General features: G+C 41.0%; 1 protein-coding gene across 2 annotated transcripts in view; it reads right to left on the bottom strand.

Annotated features, from left to right (window-relative positions):
• PIK3CA (phosphatidylinositol-4,5-bisphosphate 3-kinase catalytic subunit alpha) overlaps positions 1 to 13,193 on the bottom strand; it is a 94,760-nt gene extending 81,567 nt beyond the window's left edge. The window contains exon 1 of one of the 2 annotated variants that reach the window (XM_074190972.1): positions 13,098 to 13,193. The gene's annotated coding sequence lies outside the window, so the exon portion shown is untranslated. The remainder of the gene's footprint in view (positions 1 to 13,097) is intronic. The other variant, XM_074190971.1, reaches the window with a different exon arrangement.
• Between the last annotated feature and the right edge of the window lie 8,908 nt (positions 13,194 to 22,101).

Here is a 22,101-nt window from a genome sequence, read left to right as displayed (position 1 = left end):
TCAATGAATCTCAGGTACAGGGTTGAGAAACCCTAGATTCAAATTCAGCCTCTTCCTTACTTGCTGTGTGCCCACTGGGAAAGTAACTTGACAATATTGAACCTCAGTTAACTCATCTATAAAGTGAGGATAATAATTCATAGAGAAACTGCCACACAGGATTGTTGTGATTCTCAAATGCGGGGGGGGGGGGGGGGGGGGGGGGGGCGGCGGCACACACACAGAGACAGAGATAATTTTATATCTATACATATGTATGTATATAAAAATATATCTAGATATACCACACATACATGCATATACACTTGGAAATTTTTATTTTAGTTGTAACAGTATAATAATTAAAGAAGCTGACCCAATATAAAGGAAGGCTTTTCATTAGAAGAAAATATAACAACTTTGGTAAGGACCAGAAAGGTTCATTCGTTCTCTCTCTCTCTCTCTCTCTCTATATATCAAAATATTTATAGCAGTACTCTTTGCAGTGGCAGAAAACTAGATTTATATATAAGAATATGGTTAAATTATAATGGAATATTACTGTACAATCAGACATGATGAATATGAAGAATTCAGAGAATCATGGGGAGAACTGATGCAGTGTGAAGTAAACTGAAACAGGAAAATAATATACATGCTATAATCATTAGATATTATGTACAGTCATGTAAATAGAAAGAAAAAGAAACTGAACAAAACAGCATTATATAACAACCAATCTAAAACTTTCTGTCCAAATTCTTATACTACTTTGACAGAAATGTAAATGTGCTTCAAAATATAATTCTATCAGAATTTTTCATTAATCAAAGAACCTAACTTCCAAGATATTTCAATAAAGCAATACTTTTCTCATTAAAGTAAAACTACTGCTAATATGAAAAAAATTAAGTTTGCTTGAAGCAGCTGTCATTTTACAAAATCTCAGCACACTGTAAACAAAGTAGGATAATTAATATCAAGATTTTTTCCCCCTGAAGCTGATACAACCCAGAGAATTCATCCCCAAAAATCTGCTTTTCTTGAGTTCCAGCTACTCTTGAGTTCTGCCTCTGGACTACTGTTCTTCCCTTTTTATTTTGGTGACCATGTATACAGTCTTCAAATTAAGATAAAGGAGAGGTATGAGACTTGTTATTTCACTGCTATATGGAATTTCCCATGAGAAAACTCCCTTTACCAATGCAAGTTAGCACTTTTTCTACAACAAATAAGCTTAAAGAGCTGTAGTGTCAAACTTCAAATGAAACAGGGACAATAAGTAAAATATAAAGATTCCTCTGGGCTGCATATTGACTTAGAAAACTACACATTAACATTATCTATGCTTTATTGCATTTTATTTTGTTAAATATTTCTCAATTACATTTTAATCTGATTTCTCTGCTATATTTGACTTGTCTGGCTTGCCCAGGGTCACACAGGTTTTTCTGGTACCAAACTGAAATCAGGTTTTTCTGGTACCAAGACCAGTTCACCATCCACTCATCTATGTCTGTTTTCTTGTAATAAAGAATCCTCAATTCTGAACATTTCCCTTCTTTTGGTTGACAAATCTGATTTCACTGATTTGGGAGGCCCAATTAAAGACCCATCTATGTAATCATCTTGCCATTTTTTTTGTTTTTGGCAAGGCAACTGGGTTAAGTGACTTGCCCAAGGTCACACACCTAGGTAATTATTAAGTGTCTGAGGCCAGATTTGAACTCAGGTCCTCCTGACTCCAGGGCCAGTGCTCTATCCACTGCTCCACTTAGCTGCCCCTCCTTTCCTCATTTTTGAACCTTATTAAGGAATGAAAAAAGTGGTAATGCTGAGGCTTTGAAATTTGCTCAGGTAATATGATTTAATATGATTGATTCTTCAGTCAATCAATGATCATTTGATAAGCAACTACTGTGTGCCCCCAAAAAAACCTCCTTATTCTCAAGAAGTTATAAACTGAACAATCTGGAGATAATAAATAAAGAGAAGGTCCTAGTATTAAAGGGGAACAGGAAACACTTCTCATAGAACGAATTCCTGGGGACTGGAAAGAAGCAAAGGAAGCCAAGTGGTGAAGCTAGGGAAGAAGAGTAGTCTGGGCATGGGGATCAACCAGTGAAAATGCCCTGAATATGGAGATGGTGTGTCCTGTGAGTTATAGCAAGGAGGGCAATGTCATTAGACTGCAGAGTGTAAGTGGGGAGTAGAATATAGGATTGGAAAGATAGGAGGTGTCCAGGCTATAAAGGACTTTGAATACCAAACAGAGGATGTTATATTTGAATCTAGAGTTGACATAGAGTCACAGGAACTTACTGAATGGGGGGAGGAAGAGGTTGACATGCTTAGATCTATGTTTAAGAAAGATTAATTTGACAGTTGAGTGGAGGATAGTTTGGAGTGGGAAAAGACTTGAAGCAGTGACTAAGCTGTGGCAATAGTCCAAGCATGAAATAAAGAAAGTTTGCACCAGGATGGTGGTAAAGTCAGAGGAGAGAAGGGGTCATATATAAGAGATGTTAGGATGGTAAAATCAAAAGGACTTCCAATAGATTAGATATGGGGGGTAAAAGCGAGGAGTCCAGGATGACACCTAGGTTGCGAACGTAAGTAACCAGATGGTGGTACCCTCCAACAATGCCAGGGAAGTTCAGAAGAGGGGAAAAGGGTTTGGGGAGAAATGATAATTATTTCAATTTGGGGTATGTAGAGTTTAAGATTTCTACAGAGTTTGAGATATCTAATAGGCAACTGGAGATGTGAGTTCAAAGGCTGAGAGGGGGCTGAAAAGGTAGATCTAAGAATCATTAGCACAGAAATAATCACTGAAACCACGGGAGTTGATGAAATCACCAAATGAAATAATACATAAAAAGAAGAATGTCTAAGACAAAATGCTGGCGGTGTGCAGGAGATGGTGGAATGTTATTAGAGGGGAGGGGAAGAACAATCCAACTTTATGAGTTTGGTCTGGATGATAACCAAGCAAAGGAGATTCTTAAGGAGTATTCAGACAGGAAGAGAGCTAAGATAAAGTTGTCACAAAAACCTAAAGAGAAGATATCAAGGAAAAGAGGGTGATCAAGAGATTAAAGATTGAAGAAAGTCAGGAGGACCTGACTTCAAATCTGGCTTCAGACACTTAATAATTACCTAGCTGTGTGACCTTGGGAATGTTACTTAATCCCACTAACTTGCCAAAAAAAAAATAAAGGTGGAAGAGAGATCAAGAAGGATGAGGGTTGAGAAAAAGCCAGACTTTGGTAACAAAGAGAATTTGCCATTCAGCTGAATGACAAGGTTGAAATTCAGACTGCAGAGATTTGAAAAGACAATGAGAGGAAGTAGAGGCACTGATTATCAGTAGTCTTCTCAAGAAGTTTATTCATAAAAAAGAGAAGAAATATGGCGTAGGGATGGATCAAGTAAGGGTTTCTTGAGAACAGGAGATGCCCAAATGTTTGGACTTATTTGTAGGCAGTAGGGAAGCATACATAAGGATAAGGAAAACTGAAGATAATCAAGAGTGGGAATGAAAGAGGAAACAATCTGCTGAGGATCCCTTATATATGCAGAAGAATTCACTGTGGTAAGAAGGGCTATCTCTATATATGAGACAAGGGTTAATGGGGGGGGGGGGGGCAAATATGGGTGATAGTTTATGAGGCATGGAGAAAAAGGATGTCTTGGTGACTACCTTTTCAATGATTGGTTGATTGATAAAGATGTGGTAAAGTGCTCAGTTGAACTGATGGGGAAGGAGAGCCATGGGAGATTTGAAGAGGGATTAAAAAAAAAGTTTAAATGGGTCATTAATATGTGAGTACATCATGAAATGAGATTAGAGAAAGAATGTTTTATTTACCTACCTCCCCTTATAGAACTTCTCTGTTTGAACTCATTTCCCCAATAGTTAGCAAAGTCTTATCCATCCCTGGTTACTCTCACACTTGACAAATCTGTGATTTCAGAATTCCTGTCTAATCTCCTGTTGTACACTCTCTTCCCCATGGACAACAATATTACTATTTCAATGACTAATTCCATATTTGCCCTTCCACTGTGCCTTCTGTAACCCTCATTCTATAATTAAGTATTTTTCCCTCATCTTCCTCTCAAGCTCTTTCCTGTTCTGGCCTTCACTGAGATGTTGCTCCTCCCTGATGATACTTCATCCCAGAGCTAGCATTTCTTTCTACCACTTGAAAATTGGTCACGTATTTCCAGCTTCAAGTCACTGGTCTTGATGGGGGTCAGAATTCTCCTTGCCTTCCCCTTCACAGTATCACCATCACTTTTGCAACTTTTCCAAGTTAAAGGTTCATGCTATCCAAAATTTATCACTCTATCCAGATCCGGGTGCACCCCTCCATTCCAATACCTGTGCTCATGCCAAGAGACTTCAGCATGCATGTTTTTTCCCTCTAATAGCCTCATCTCCCTATTTTTCAACCTGTTCTACTCCATGGCCTTCTCATCTTTCCACCTATGTGTCAACATAGAGAAGGAAAGGCTCTTCATTTTGCCAACTACCAAAGGTACATCACTGACATGCCTTTATTCTTTAACTAGTTCATGTGATCTTGTCTTCCCAATGTTTTACTCTTATAAAATTTGTTCTTCATCTACACTTTCAATCTCTCCACTGAACAGTATTTTACCAAGCCATCACACTGGCTCTAACTCCACTTACCACCATGACTAACCTTCATTCACTCCTTAGTAAATCAGTTTGCATTTATATATCCATTTACTCGATTCCCCAGACCCTTAGTCTTATAGCCACTCAGACTTTATAAAACTCCAACCATCTGTCTCCTCTACTCCTACCAATGCCACTACCTACATGTTGCTATACAGAGTTGGAAGCAGTAATGAAATCATGCTGACTAAGCAAACTATGAATTTATATGATCATTTACCCCTTCCTATTTGATTCTCTAACCCACTTTCCAGATAACTTTCTAAACCTTGTCATCTCTGTTCAAGTCTCCAACTACACCCTCTATCCCCACTCAGTCAGCTGAGGCTCTTGTTTCATATTAAGGTAATATAACAAGGACTCTCTCCTCTATCCTCTTCATCTCAATTCATAACTGCTTCACAACATGTCCTACCAGTCCCTGTTTTACACTGATCTCTGATGAAGAATTCTTCCTTCTCCTTTCCAGGATCGATCACTCTACAAGCACCCCTCATTCTGATCTCCTCTCATCTCTCTCTCTCTAGCAGATTAGTTCTGTGATTATCCCCTCCCTCTTTTATCTTCAATCTCTAAGTACCAGTATCTTCCCAGCTGTCAATAAACACACCCTAAATCTTTAAAAATTCTCACTTGATCGGATTATTCCCCTTGCCAAGCTATCCTCCAACATCTCTTCTCCTTTATTCTGAAAAGGTACTTGAAAAAAGCTATCTTAGTCTTAGCCTCCATTTCTTCCCCTCTTCTTACTCTTTTCTCAAACCCCTGAAATTTAATTTTTCAACCTCCTCCCTAAGGTGAAACTTTTTTGCCAACATTACCAATCATCTCCATCTTCATGCTTCTTAACCTCTCTGCAACACTTGCCCCCATTAAGTACCTTCTTGTTTTGGACAAACTCTTCTGAGTTTTGGTGACACTGCTCTTGCTGGTTCTCCCCTTAGCCAGCTGTTCATCCATATCACATTCTAGTTGTATTCTACTTCTATCCTGGATCCTCTTCTTTGTCCAGAGTCTCTCTTGGTGAAAACATTCACTAAAGAGCTAACTTCCAGGCCTAGTCTCTCTCCTGAGTTATACTCTTATATTACTAAATGTCCATTATGAATTTCTAAGTCGAGGTGATATAGGTGACCTATAAACAGAACTCAATTTCCTCTAAAATCCACTTCTTCTAAACCTCCCTTTTACTGTTTAAGGGCACCACCGTCCTTCAGGTCACCCACGTTCACAATTCTGATGTCATCCTTAGCTTTTCACTCATACTTACTCTAGATAGTCATTTGCCAAAACTTGTTTCTACCTCCACACTACTTAGAAAGAGATGATAAAACTAGGACCCTAGCTCAGATCTTACCATATCTTACCTGGAACAAATGATAGCTTATTTGAAAAGGCAGTATGTTGTAATAGATAGGTCACTGAAGTTGGTATTAGGAAGGTATTTTGGATTCAAATCCTCTCTCAGCCATTTCTAAACTGTGTAACCTCTAGCAAGATAGTTTAACACCTCCCTGCAAAAGCAGGGGTTTGGGATCAATGCTCTCTGAAGTCCCCTGGGTAAAACCTTTCCTCTTTCACCTTTCAGATACACATTGGGCTCCCTTTCTTAGACCATATGAACTCCCTGTCTCCTTACTGATTAAAGAAAGGCTTTAATATATACTTCTTTGACATTGAAATGTCTTCCCAGCCTGGCCTCTTCTCACATTTCCAGTCTCCTTATACTTCATTTGATTCTCTCAACAATGCAGCAGCTATCTCTATTCTGTACATAGGATATTCCTTTGCACCTGCTGTCTCCCATGACTGAACTTTACTCCATTCACTCCTCTGCCTCCTAGAATCCCTCTTTTCCTCCAAGTTTAAGTACTGTCTTCTTCAGGAAGCAAACCTTTCCTGGTCTCCCAAGCTCCTACAAATGTCCTAGTCAAACTATATCATATTCATTTAATACTTTATGAAAGATGCATCTCCCTGAAATGAGTTGAATTTGGTCTAATGGAAATAAATGTTAACCTTGTCACAGTTTGTCCTAATCAAGGATAAATGTTACTTGTGATTCTGGTCTTAAGAAAGAGCAAAAATTTATTTAATGCTATTTCTCTAAGACTTTCAGTAGCTTGGACAAATCAAGCCCTAGGGTCAGACCCCTCACTCATGGGTGGGATCACCTGACATAAATATTCCTTATCCCATCACCTCATCCAATCAAAGAAGGTTTCAGACCCTCAGAGTAGGATAAGGAGGGCACCCAGGAAAAGGTAGAAGAGGAGATGGGGGACACATCTCAACAAGAGTATAAGAAGACCCTCAGGGCAAATATAAACCTCCCAGGGCTTCTGATGGGATCAGAAGCTATTTTGTTTACTATTTAGTAAGTCAATTCTAAACATCCTTTTTGAATGCTAATCCATTTAATTATCAGGAGGAACTTAATTATCTTAACTGGACCTCAATTAGATTGAAAGGAGATTATGATAAGAAATAAGAGACTTTCCAATCACTTGTTACAGAAATATAAATTAGAACTTATTCACTTTTGACAACTTTTCACTTTTATATTTAGTTCTTAATTCAGCACTTGGTACTAGAAAGTACTTAAAATCTTGGTTGATTGATTTATAGGGAAGAACATGGGCAAACAGATCTTATTTCTAATAATTTACATTCTGAGGAAAGTTCACATGAGCAGCAATGACCAGTGATTCTCTTTTGTGGAATGAATAAATTATTCTGTAATTCTAATCCATAACATAATGAACACTTATGAACAATTTCTCACTATTAGTATAAAAAGAGATGACCTTTGGATAGTTTACCTTTTTCTGGCTTCAGTGACCTTATCTCAAAAGTAAAGATATTTTATTAGATGATGGTCTAATTCTTTCCCATACTCCTATCCAAAAGTTAAAGAGAATGGTTAGAAAATTACTACAGTGAGGTGAAATGAAGAGAGACCCCTGACTCAGGAAAATACTGATAGGAGTGGAAAGGAGGGTACAGAGGCTGCTGTTACTTAAAAGGAGAATTCCTCTTGGCATCCCTGGAGAGGGTAATATTTTTGTTCAGTTGTTTTTAGTTATGTCTGACTCTCTGTGAGTCCCATTTAGGGTTTTCTTGGCAGAGATACTAGATTAGTTTGCCATATTTTTTTTTCAACTTGTTTTACAGATAAGGAAATTGAGGCAAACAAGGTAAAGAAACTTGTCCAGGGTCACATAGTGGCAGGTTGATGATATTTCTCCTATCATGCGTGGCAATTTATTTACAGAGACTCCAGAGAAAAAACACTTTTAGAGCATGCAGAATAAGATCTGCATAGATATTCTCCTTCTGCCACTCAGCTAAATGAGCCTGAGTAGTTAAGTTAAAACTCTCTACACCAGTTTTCTCAGTTGTAAAATGAGGACTAGATAATTTCAAAATCAACAATCCAATGAAATTGTCTCCTTTCAAATAAATAGATACCTACCTTCAAGATTTGTTGAGAATCATTTTTTTGGCAAGGCATTGAGGTTAAGTGACTTGCCCAAGGTCACACAGCAAGGTAATTATTAAACATCTAAGGCTGGGGGCAGCTAGGTGGTGAAGTGGACAGGACACTGGCCCTGGAGTGAGGAGGACCTGAGTTCAAATTCTGCCTCAGACACTTAATAATTGCCTAGCTGTGTGACCTTGGCCAAGTCACTTGACCCCATTGCTTTAAATTTGAAAAAAAAAGTATCTAAGGCCAGAATTGAACTCAGGTCCTCCTGACTCCAGGACAGGTTCTCTATCCACTGTACCACCTAGCTGCCCCATTGTTGAAAGAATCAAATGAGATTAACATATATGAAGTGCTTTATGAAACAAAACACTTTATAAACATCAAAAATAATTATACAAAATTTTTAAATTATTAAAGTGATACTAATAGGAAAGAATCAGAGCTACAAAAGAAGAATTCTTTAGATCAATTAGGTTTTACAATATTCTCTAAGCATTAGCTGTAACTGAGAATACTTCCTGGCAACAGGGACATTCTTATCTTGAGGAAAGGACATGAGGATGCTATCCCCATAGCTTTACTTAAGGGCTAAGCAGACAGACAGACAATCCCTGCTCTATTTCCTGGGTCCCTGCTGCCTCTCCCAGGCTTTATATTTGAATTCTCTCTGTTTTCTGAAGTCCAGCCAGATTGGTCAATTCCTATTCTGTCCATTCCATACATTTGCGCCGACTGTCCTGGAATGGACTTCTGTTCTCCACTCTACTTCTGGAAATTTCCTTCAGACTCAACTCAGATGTCATCTTCTACACGAAACCTTGACTCTCCCAGCTGTTAGTGTCATTCCCTTTTAAAACAACTTTACGTTTACTTATAAAGGGATATTATCTTCTCTTCCATTAGAATGTGAGTTCCTTGAAGGCAACAACTATTTCACTTTAGACATTTGGACCATCTCTGTATCCCCAGGACTTACACAGTATGAACAGTGACTGACACATAGTCGGTGTTTAATAAAATGCTTGTTGATTACCTATAAAGGATGAAGGTTTTTTAGGTTCCTAGAGTCAAGAAGACATATGTTGAAGCACCTCACAACTTGGCTGTGTGACTGTGGCCAATTCACCCAAACTCTTGATGAGAACAGATGACCTAGACTATAAGCCACACAATACTTGCAAAGGAGTTTCCTAGACAGATGAAATCAGAGATCCAGAACACATTCTATCTTTATTCCAACCATCAAGAAAAAAAGAAATGAAGTAGACATAAATGATCCAAGGTACATTCAGTTCTAAATTTTTTAATATATTTCAAGACATCTCTAATATCTCATCTGTAATTGTTACTTAAATGCTCTAATGAGCACTTGTAATGAAACAAAACTCAGGTTAAAAAAATGAGCAACTTTTTTTTTAAATAAAAGCTTTCTTATAAGACCTCTGGCTTCTCATGGAAATCTCAAAAGCAAATGTCCAAAACAGAGCATGCTTATCTTTTCGCCCTAACTTTCCTATTTCAGTTTTGGGCATCACACTATCCATGACACTCTAGTCTCTCCCACTACACATCCAATCAGTTGCCAAGTCTTATCCATTTTGCATCTCTAACTTTTATTCTCTTCTCTCTATTGACATCAATCATCCTGCTCTACTCAGTCAATTGCTGTTCTGTCCATTCCATACATTTGCACTGACCGTCCTGGAATGGACCCCCTTCCACAACATTCTGTCTCCTACCTCCATACCTTTGTCCAGGCTCCTTCCCTTGCCTGGGCTCCTCCTTCCTCATCTCTACCTCTTGGAACTTCTAGTTCCATTCAAGACTCAATAAAAGAGCCCTCTCCTTCAGGAAGCTTTTTCTTTTCAAAATTTTCTTTTTCACTTAAAGATAGTTTTCAACATGCATTTTTGTAAAGTTTTCTCCCTGCCACCTTTCTCAGGACAAGAAGTAATCTGATATAGGTCAAATATGTTCAATTACGTTATATATATTTCCATATTAGTCACACTGTGAAAGGAGAGAATAAAAGGGAAAAAAAAACTAGGAAAAGGAAAAATCAAAAAACAATTTTTTTCTATAAAGGTATGCTATGACCTATATTCAGATTTCATAGTTTTTTCCTCTGGATGTAGATGGCATTTTCTATGACGGGTCTTTTAGAATTATCTTTGATCACTGTATTGCTGAAAAGAGCTAAGTCTATCAATAGCTGATCATCACACCGTGTTTGTGTTAATGTGTACAATGTTCTTCTAGTTCTGTTCTTTTCCCTCAGCATCAGTTCATGTAAATCTTTCCATATTTTTCTGAAATCTGCCTGCTTGTCATGTCTTATAGAGCAATAATATTCTATTAAATTCATATGCCATAGCTTGTTCAGCCATTCCTCAATAGACAAGCATCCCTTTAATTTCCAATTCTTTCCCACCCAAAAAAGCACTGCTATAAATATTCTTGTTCATGTGGGTCTTTTCCTCTTTTTTGTGATCCCTTCGAGATACAAACCTAGTTGTGGTATTGTTGGATCAAAGGGTTTGAATGCCCTTTAAGCATAATTCCAAATTGTTCTCCAGAATAGTTAGAGCAATTCACAATTTCACCAATGGAGAATTATGTCTCAGTTTTCCCATATCCCCGTCAACATTTATCATTTCCCTTTTCTATCATATTTGGCAATTTGACGGGTATAAGGTAGTACCTTAGAGTTGTTTTAATTTGAATTGCTCTAATCAATAATGCCTTAAAGCATTTTTTCCATTATGGCTACAGATAATTTTAATTTCATTTGAAAAACTGTTGTTCATATCCTTTCACCATTTATCAACTGGGAAATGATATGTATTATTATAAAATTTAACTCAGTTCTCTATGTATTTTAGAAATGAAGCCTTTATCAGAAACACTGATTGTAAAAATTGTTTCCCAGCTTTCTGCTTGCCTTCTAATCTTTGTTGTACTGGTAGTCTTCATGCAAAACCTTTATAATTTAATGTAATCAAAATTATCCATTTTGCATTTTAGAAGGTTTCTTGGTCATAAATTCTCTTCTCCATAAATCTGACATTAAATGATTCCTTGAAGAGAACTTTGCTGATTCTTCTACTTTGAAGTCATTTAGCATTTATGGACTTTAAATTTTTTTTAACTGTATTCCAATATAATTGGTCTCCTCTGTAATTCTACTTTATCTCATGCATTTAAAAATCTTACCCTGGGGGGGGGGGGGTTGCTAGGTGGATAGAGCACTTGCCCTCGAGTCAGGAGTACCTGAGTTCAAATCCAGCCTCAGACACATAATGATTAGCCCTGTGGCCTTGGGCAAGCCACTTAACCCCATTGCCTTGCAAAAAAAAAATATCCTGAGAAGCGATCCATATATTTGGGCAGATTGCCAAAGGGGGGAGTTTATAACAAACAAAACCAATTAAGAATCACTAGCTGTTACAAGCAACAGTCCCTTCCCCACACCTTTGTGCATTTATTAAAAATAAGAACAAGAATTGCTTGGCAACTTTTCTGCAATTTATATTCTTAATGAGTTGTCTTAAGTACTGAGAAGTAAAATGACTTGTGCAAGGTCACACCATGAATGTGCCAGAGGTGGGCAACCCAGTCTTTTTTGGTCTCTAAATGCTAAGCCTTGGGGCAGCTAGATGGCGCTGTGGATAGAGGACCAGCCCTGGAGTCAGGGGGACCTGAATTCAAATTTGACCTTAGACAGTTAATTACCTACCTGTGTGACCTTGAGGAAGTCAGTTAACCCCATTGCCTTGAAAAAACCTCAACAAACAAACTAAATCCAGTCTATTGCCGGTATTTACTTAACTTGTAAGTTGAAAATGAACTCTTTCTGGGCATGACCTGGACAACGCATGGCTCATTGAAGACACTTAATAAATGCTTCTTGATGATACACTTTCAAATCCTTAGCTTTCTTCATGATTGTAGCTAAACTTTTCTAGGTTTTCTTAGGTCCTCAATGGTTAGTTGGGAAACTATGGTTACCTTCAATGTATCCTTATTTATTTGGTATTCTCTCCCCATTAAAACGTAAGCTCTTTGAGAGGAGGGACAGGTTTTACTTTTTTTACTCTGGTTTTTTTTTGTCTGTAGTGAGAAGCAACTGGGGTTAAGTGACTTGGCCAGGATTATACAGCGTCGAGTATCTGAGGTAGAATTTGAACTCAGGTCCTCCAGATCCCTCTATTCACTTTGCTATCAAGTAGCCCCCTGCTGTTGCTCGGCCAAGACCTCATCTGAGATTTTCTCAGCAAAGATGTAGGCGCGGTTTCCTTCTCCAACTCCATGTACAGATTAGGAAACTGAGGCAGCGTTAAGCGCCGGGCCGTCGTCTGAGGCCGGGAAGTGAGCCTTTCTAACTCGGGGTTCAGCACCGGGCCCAGGTCTGGGGCATCGCAAAGTTTGTCTTTTGTTTTTCAAAGACCAAGTCAGCAGGGGCCCCGGGCTGAGTGAGTGGGGGTCCGTCTCGCTGTCCCCCCCGAGTCATCCGGGTGCGGGTACGCGCCGGGGTGGCCCTGGGTGGGAGGCCATCGGGGTCCGGGGACTTGCCCAAGGTCACCCGGCTGGGCGCCGGAGGCCGGATGCCAACCGCCGGGGCACATGAAAGCGTGGGGCCCCTCTCAGCCCCCTCTGGGCCCCCCAGCCCGGGCGCCCCCCGCTCCGAGCCCCGGCCGGACCCCCACCAGGGCCGCGGGGTGTCCCCGCTCCAAGCGGCGCCCCGAGCCCCCCGTCCCGGGGCCGCTGCCCTCCGCGGGGCCGAGGGCTCCGGGCAGCCCCGGCGCCCGCCCCGCCCCGCCCCGCAGGGAGCGCCCCGAGCTCCGGCCGCCGCGGAGGGGTCCCCCCGGGGAGGGGGCCCCCCCACCCGGGCCCGGCCCGGCCCGCAGCCCCGTGACTCACGCTGCGCTCGGGCTCGGCTGCTCCAGGCTCCGCGGCTCCGCCCGTCCGCCCGCATCGGGCCCGGCTCCCGCGGCCGCCCCGGCCCGTCGGCTCGCGCCCGTCTCTGTGGCGGCGGCGCCCCCGCCCCGGCTTCTCCCTCGGCCCGCGGCGCCCCCCCCGCCCCGCTTTTTTTTCCCTTTTGTCTCCAGAATAAACTTTATTGGTCTCTCTTTCCGCTCACATCATGTAAACAAACACCGAGCCGCGCGCCCCCGCCCCCCGCGGGCTCCGGAGGGGAAGAGCGAGCCAGCGGCCTCCCAGGGGCCGAGCCTGCCATGCCCCGGAAGCACAGCCCAGCGGGCCGGAAGTGAAGCCCGGCGCGGGGGGCGGGGGCGGGGCGCGGGGCGCGGCGAGCGGGGCGCGAGGGCGGCCGCCCAGGCCCACCGCGCCTGCGCGTGCGCTGCCCCCGCCCCGCCCGCGCTGCCCCCGCCCCGCCCGCGCTGCCCCCGCCCCGCCCGCGCTGCCCCCCGCCCCGCCCGCCCCGCCCGCCCCGCGCTGCGTCCTCCTGCCTCCGGCTCCGCCTCGGAGTTCTGGGCTCAGGCTCCCTCCTTGTCTCTCTGGTTCTCTGTCTCCCTGGTCTCTGCGCTTCCCTGCTCCTCTGTCTCTGTCTCTGTCTCCCTTGTCTCTCTGTCTCTCCGTCTCTGCCTGTCTCTCTGTCTCTGTCTCTCCGTCTCTGCCTGTCTCCCTTGTCTCTGCCCTTCCCTTCTCCTCTGTCTCTGTCTCTGTCTCCTTTGTCTCTCTGTCTCTCCATCTTTATCTCTGTCTCCCTTGTCTCTCTGTCTCTCCGTCTTTATCTCTGTCTCCCTTGTCTCTCTGTCTCTCCGTCTTTATCTCTGTCTCACTTGTCTCTCTGTCTCTCCGTCTCTGCCTGTCTCCCTTGTCTCTGCCCTTCCCTTCTCCTCTGTCTCTGTCTCTGTCTCCCTTGTCTCTCTGTCTCTCCGTCTCTGCCTGTCTCTCTCAGTGTCTGCGTTCCCCTCTCTCTTGTCTCTGTCCGCGCCTCTTCCTCTCTCAGTCTCTCTCTGTTTCTCACTTTTTTATCTCTGTCTTCCATTCTCTCTCCTTTCACATTTTCTGTGCGTCTTCCTCCCTCCCCTTTCTCTCTGTCTCTCATTTTCCTCACTTTTTCTCACATCCTCTTTCTGTGGCTCTGTCTTTGATTTTCTCTCTCCCCTCATCCACATTCTTGTTTGTTTGTTTGTTTTCTAGGTTTTTGCCAGACCTTGGGGTTAAGTGACTTGCCCAAGGCCACAGGGCTAGCTCATTAGTAAGTGTCTGAGACCGGATTTGAATCTGTCTTTCATTCTCTCCCTTTCTTCTCCCTTCTCTCTTTCACATGCTTTCTGTGGGTCTTATTCTCTCTCTGTTTCTGCATCTCTGCCTCTTTGCCTCTCTTAGCCTCTTGTCTCTATTTCCCTGTGTTTCTCACATCCTCTATTTTGTATTTCTGTCTTTCATCCCTTCCTCTCTCCCCATTCTCTCTCTGTTTCTGTATCTTTGCCTCTCTCAGCCTCTTGTCTCTATTTCCCTGTGTTTCTCACATCCTCTATTTTGTATTTCTGTCTTTCATCCCTTCTTCTCTCCCCATTCTCTCTGCCTTTCTCTTTTCTCTCCTTCCCCTTTCCCTTTACTGAAACCCAACACTTTGATCTCCAACCGCACAGCTCTGTGCTAAAAGAAACAAAATTTATATCAAACTTGGTCTCTAGACACCTAGTCCCTCACTAGAAAAGGGCATGATCCCTAAGAAAGACATTGACCCTAATCAGGGGTTAAAATAGTTCAACAGCCCCCCAACCCAAAGCCCCACAATTAGGGGAGGGTTTGTGCAAGAGGAGTGTGCAGGCATATGAACGGTGACATATAGGGCTGGGATCTTTTACAGTTTTAGGACGTCTTTGCAATTTAGTGCATCCAGGAGAACCTCATTTTCCTCCTTAGCACAGTGGATAGCTTAGTGGACTTGGGAATCAGGAACACTGAGTTCAAATCCTGCTTCAATCTCTGCTTTAGTCAGTTTCTTTTAGGGTAAAATGTGGACAGTAAGTCCCTATTTTTTCACAATTGTGAAGATAGAATGAAATATCATTTGTAAAGGGGTTTTGCAAACATCCAAACACTATATAAATACTGTTACTGTTTGTATTCACAGGGTTTAACACAGAGCCTAGCAACTGGTCCTAGAGACAGTAAATACTTGCTGATTGGCTAAAGCTCCATGACTCAGACTAAACATTCATACTAACCAGAACCTGCTGTTTGTCTTAGATTTTTGAAACCAGATTGGTTTAAGATGCAGTCGGGCCTAGAGTTAGGAGGATCAACAAAGTAACCTTTACACATCTTTTCTATCCTTGTTGGGTGGAAGAATTTTCTCTCCTCTTCCCCTTTCCTGACTAGTGATCTTGGAGGAGTCACTTGAGAACATTTGACCAAATCTACCCTTTACTATTTACTTTACTAAACCTGCCTAAGTTTGAGCAAGTCTAAGACATCTGTTTCGTGCTCTGTAAATTGATGCCTTACAGCTCTAAATCTAAGATGGGAAGCAGTGTATGATGGAACAAACGCTGATTCTGGAGTCAAGAGATCCTGGCTTCAAACATTACCTCTGATTCTACCTATGAGACTTTGGGCAAAATACTTTATGGTTCTCAGTTTTCTCATATGTAACATGATAAAGATGAGATATATTTGACCAAATTTCTCTTGATCTATGATCCAATCATCTCATTAATTTTTCTTTTCTAAGCTTCTGGGTTATAGTGCTAGAGAAAAGAAAAGGCACCAATCAGGAATCAGAAGGCCTGGATTCTCAACCTGTCTCTTAGTAGAATACTACTGTGACCTTCCTTGACCCTGTTTCTTCATCTATGGAAAATGAAGAGGGTAGGCTATTTGGCCTTTAAGGTCCCTTCTAGCTCTGTATTTATGAACCCATGATATCTTTAGGTGCTTTGCAAAACTCAAAGAATTAAATAAACTTGGACTTTATCACCTCTCCCAGCATCAGTTCCTCCTCCTAAAATATGGATCTTCTCTACTTGGGCAGCTAGGTGGTATAGTGGATAGAGCCCTAGACCTAGAGTCAGGAGGATCTGAATTCAAATCTACCCCCCCCCCCCAATTTGATATTTACTAACTGTGTGACCTTGGACATGTCACCTAACCCTGATTGCTTGGCATCCAGGACCATTTCCAGTTATCCTGATCCATATCTGGCCACTGGACCCAAAAGACTCTTGAGGAAAAATTGAGTCTGATGACTTAGCACATCACCACCTCACTCAAATCCAAGTCAGTTGCTTGTCATGGCATCACCATGATGGACAAACATCAGATCATCTTTAATGTTTCCTTTTAGCAATTAAGAGAGCACAGGAGCCTATTTGTTAGAACTTGGGCCACAATAGATTAAGATTTGTCTTTTTTGCAGTACAGGGTGATATGCAATGGCTCCTGTTTTAAATGTTGCCATCTTATCAGCATCCTTGGAGTAGATTATTGTGAAGGCAAACCTAGCCTCTGGGGTTTACTCCCCCTAGTGGCCTTTTAAAATTTAACAAAAGTAATCCTATAATAGTGAGCTGAGGAACAACATTCCTAAGTATGCCCACCTCATAAATTTGTAGACTTTTAGAATGGAAAAGGACTTCAAAAGTCATATAGTCCAGCTGCATAATGGTAAGTGGAGAGTCAGAGCCCTGGGTTTGAACTCCAGATTTTGCTTATGATCAGCGCATCCTTGGGCAAATTATATAAATTCTCTGCATCTCAATTACTACTTCATTTGTAAGAATAACTGGATAAACTAGGACCACCACAATGTCCCATACAGTTCTACTTCCTGGGAATTAGATGTAGTAGTAGGCACCTTTTTTTTTGCATCCCTGACAGCTTTCCTTGAATACCTGTTTCATATATAAACTGATAATGCCACATATTTGTATGATGTGGTTTCAACTTTTCTGTTAATAGATCTGCCCCCTCTTGGTTGATTTTCCTTCCCTCTCTGCTTTTCATCCCCTTTTCTTTTACTTCCATCATTCCAATCCCACTCTTATTTCACTCTCCAGCAGCTAACTATAATTTTACATCTTGTTGGAGAAACTGTTTTTAGATTAATTCCAGTTGGAAGTGGCCTCATCTAGTGATCACCGAGTCCAACTCAAAGCAGAAATCTCTTCTCTATAATAATAGCTTATAGCTATTATTGTTGTAAGGCTTTCCCCTGACTCCCCATCACTGCCTTGTCATGGTGGAAAGGCTGGATGAAACTATGAGCTATGCCATACAGGGTTATCCAAGAGGGACAGTTCTGACAAAAGGTGATCAATCCACTGGAGAAAGGAATGCCAAACCACTCCTTGCCAAGCCAATCTCATGGACAGTACTAACATGAAATAACTGATCGATTTAAGATTGGAAAATTTTAAAGGCTGATTATTATCACTTTATTTATTTAACTTAAATGCAAAGTAGACCTTGCTAACTGCAAGGCTGGATGAATCAAAAGTCAGAGTTCAGGTTATTGGTAGAAATTTCGATAATCTCAGATAAACAGATGATACCACACTGATGGCATAAAGTGAGGAGGAATTAAGAAGCCTCTTGATGAAGGTAAGAGTATAAATGCTTACTTGAAGTTTAACATAAAAAACAACTAAGAACTTGGCGACTAGTCCATCACTTCCTGGCAAACAAAAGAAGAAGAAATAAATGGAAGCTGTGTCAGATTTTATATTCTTGGGCTCAAAGATCACTGCAAACAGTAACTGTGGCCATGAAATCAAAAGACAATCATTTCTTGGAAAGAAAGCTATGGAAATCTTCATAGCATATTAAAAAGCAGCAATATAACCTTGCTGACAAAGGTTCATATAATCAGATCTATGATTTTTCCACAGAGAGTTGGACCATAAGGAAAACTGAGCACTGCAGAATCAATGCTTTTGAATGGTGGGGCTGGAGAATATTTTTGAGACTCCCTTATACAACAAATAGATCAAATAAGTCAATACGTAGAGAAATTAATTCAGGCTGTTCACTGGAAGGTCAAATACTAAGCTTAAATAGTTTGGCCACATAATGAGATAAAATTCTTTGGAAAAGACCCTCATGTTGAGAAAGATTGGAGGCAAAAGGAAAAGGAGTGAGCAGAGGTTTGGATGGATAGATAGCATCATAGAAACAACAAACATGAATTTGGACAGACTTCAAGAGATGGTATGGTCCATGGCATCTCTAATGGTTAGAAACCACTGAATAACTGAACAACAACTATATTGAATCCTCACAAGAAACCTGGGAGGTAGACGATGGATAAAGAAACAGGATCAGAGAAATTAAGACCCTGTTAACAATTGATAAATATCTGAGCAGGATTTGAAATAAGGGTCTCTGGCTCCAGAAACAACACTCTTTCCATTATATCACACTTTTCTCTATCATTTTCTAGCCCTTCTTTCTCTAGTAGGTCATTCTGCTTCTCTATAGTATTTCAATTTCCTTCAACCAAATCCTCATATGTTATGATTTTCAACTCTCTCAGTATCCTGGTCATTTTCTGATTTGGTTCTGGATTTTCAATATCCTTCTGAAAGTATGACAATCCAAGATGAAGACAAAGTACTAGAGCAAGGTACAGTGGGTTCTAATCTCCTTGTTTAGGATATTATATTCCTTTTCAAGAGCCTAAGAGAATATTATGGTTTGGTTTTTATTTTTATATAACATTATTAACTAATATGGATCTTGCAGTTTACCAAAACAAACAAGAACTATATTATCTTGCTTCCTAGCCCCTTGAACTTCCTAGCCCCTTGTGAATCATTGGCATGGGGTCTATCTTAAAGTACAGTGCTGTAAGTTACAGAATCCATCTATGTACCTTTGGCCAGGACTTTGCAGACAGGCAAATGAGTGTTTGACTTTTATACTTTTGGGAATTTTTTTATTCTGTTTTATTTTTAAGCCTTGTTCTCTCTTGCCCAGAATGGAAATATAGCATAGGGCTAGGGATCAGTGCTGATCTCCAAAGAAACCTTGACTTGTACCCTTTACAACCTAGACTGATATACTCCTGGTGACCCTCACTCACCATATTGCATTTGGTGAGAATACCCAATGGAGTTTAGTTTTATTGTGGCCCAGAATTCCTGAACTCAAGCAACCTACCAGTCTTAACACAACTAACCTCCTTTATAATCTAGGTCTGAATAACCATGCTCAGAGTCAGTTTTTTCAATGACTTCCATAGAAGAATATTTTATAGATTCCTTTAAAAAAAACATACAAATTGTTTTTTTTTTTAAAAAAAACATCTCAATGTCAGGAAATTTCCTTGCATCCAAGTCCCTCATGCTGCAGTTTAAGGCATTTCCTCTGATTCTCTCTTTACTGGACATAGAAAACAGCTGGTCACCTTCTTCTGAATACAAATGTTCAAAGGATGTTGTAAAATGTAGTAGGCTATGCAAAGAATTATTCCTCCATTTTCCATGATCTCTTCTTCAAAACCAGAACAATTCTGTTACCTAGAAAATGGTAGGCATATTTATAAAAGAATATTGAAAGAAACTCTAATGCTAGATGAAGAGGAACATGGGTATTTTGCTACCATCATCCTCTTATCTTCCAGTACTTAATTTTTGTGTGTGTGGATGTAACCATGGGTTCTCAAAAGGAAGTACCACTTGTTTAAGGTGCTCTTTCTCCTCAAAGGTCTAACCACTCCTAGCAAGTGGGAAAAGGCTTCAAGTATGGACTGGCTTAGCTAAATATGGGGCTTGATGAAGTCCAGGGGACCTGTGAAGTGGAGATGAGAAATGAGTGTATTCCATCCATGAAGGATAGCTAGAGAAAATTCAGGGTAACCAAGAGGCAGAATGTTTCATTTGTGAATAGCCAGGAGATCAGCATAACTGGATTGAAGAGTTCATAGTGGGAAGTAAAGTGTAGGAAGACTGGAAAGAAGGTGGGGGTAGGTGATGAGGGGAATTGGATACTCCAAAAAGGATTTTTATGGGGAAATCAATGGCATTTATTATTCATATCCTACTTCTGATGCTTACTGTTTGAGTGACCTCTTGGACCTCTGTTCAACTTTAAAATGAGGGAAGTGAACAAAATAGTTTCAGAGGTGCCATTCAAAATATATAATCCAACAATTCTATTGATGCTGGGGGAAAATGTAGCCAGCTAAAAATTTGGATGGAACATGAAAGAATTCATATAAAAGACTGACTCTTACCCAGAAGAAATGTTGGGGATGAATAGGTTTATTTAAGTATAGCTGTGGTAAACAGAAGATAAAGGAGAGAGATCCATGAGAGGATAAGAAGTAAGGAAAGGCTTAGGGGCAGCATCAACAACATGAGATGATGAGCAATAAGGAAAAGTATATGAGCAAAAAGAGCAGACTGGATGACAAGCAATCAGGGGAGAAATAGTAAGGAAGAGGATGGACACTCCCCCCAGAGTAGACTGCCTCCAAAGAAGATGAGGCATCAGGGCATAAACAGTAAGGAGGGATAATAGAGGTATGAGATCTTATTTGGGGGACCACACTCTCCCAGAGCAGGCTGCTTTCTCAAAGGAAGACAAACAACTAAACAGAGAAGTGAGTGAGTTTTTAAAGGGACAGTAAGATAAGGTAATTTAGATTTAAGTTGAGGGGGGCAGTAACTCAGCAGAGATGAGTTAATTAGGGATGTGTAGATGAGGGTTGGTAGCTCAAAGACTTAATCCTTTCATGCTAAAATAGGAACCCATTTAAAGGGCTTATTTTGTACCTGGGAGCAGGGATTTACCTGTAGTCCTTGCCAGGGAGTGGCAAAGTGAAACTTCTTTGACTTCATTTCCATAGCTTGGACTATGAGATGGGGTGGGGATCAGTGCAGAGGAAATAGATTAATTATTAAACATATTTTTCTATTCAATGTTTCCCCTACTTCATTCTCCATTCAAAATACTTAGGAAATTTGGGAGTTGGGGCAAAAGTCTATTTTCTTCTGATGCTACTTCCAGATGAAAAGGGGAATGTAGAGCTGTTCCTGCCTGGCAGGTCCCCTTTAAGCGGGGAAGTCAAGGTGCATCCAGAAATAGAGGCACCATATAAGGGGTGCCAGAATTGCATGGAGAGGTTGATATTCAACTAGGGTCCTAGTTGGAAATGCATGGCAAGTCCAGATTTGGAGAATGTGGAAAAGAGGGTCAGAGAACCAAGACCAAGGTGGCAGAAGTATAACTGAACTGCAGAATGGGGTAGGTAGAACATTAAATGGAATGGAATGAAAGGGGGAGACTGGGCTGTGAGTTTTAGCTAATTCACAACCCAGTCCCTCTCAGGATCCTAGAATGCACAGCAATATTTCCCCAATTCCCCAGGTCAGAGGAGGGAAAAGGGAGAGTATATAACACAGGTCAAAACACAGAAAGGCAGCCTAACCAACAATCATGACAGAGCTACAGCAGACAATTGAGATGGCTAATTAAAACAACAGAATGAGCAGCCGAACCAGCTAAGCAAGACAGAGGTAGAATAGAAATACAACAGAGTATTGGTCTAGGCTTTAGATCTTGAAACCTAGAGAATTAGACAAAGAGAATTTTACCTGAGCCTTTTCTCACATTTTAGATTGGCTCTTGATATTACAGGCTTAGCATTTGTACACCTTGAAAAGGAAAAAGATATGTGTGTAGCTTAGACACAAGTGGTGAAGACTACTTGCAACATACAAGACAAGCCCACCACAGAACACAAATCTCATTTCTCCAGTGTACTAGAGAGGGAGAGAAAGCTGACTTTTTCAGTGAGGTGTTCCTTAGAAAGGTCAGTCATGCTATCCTGGGAGAGTAAGATCTCTGGGATGTCAGCAAGACACAGACCACAACAGGACTTGAAAATCAGGGTGAAATTAGGTTCTGTTTTAAGAAGAGGATAGGGGTCACTAGGTGGCACAATGAT

This window comes from Macrotis lagotis, chromosome 6 (genome assembly GCF_037893015.1).
Source record: "Macrotis lagotis isolate mMagLag1 chromosome 6, bilby.v1.9.chrom.fasta, whole genome shotgun sequence".
NCBI lineage: Eukaryota > Metazoa > Chordata > Mammalia > Peramelemorphia > Peramelidae > Macrotis > Macrotis lagotis.
Note: the sequence above shows the minus strand (reverse complement) of the source record. Positions and strands in the feature narration are given on the sequence as shown.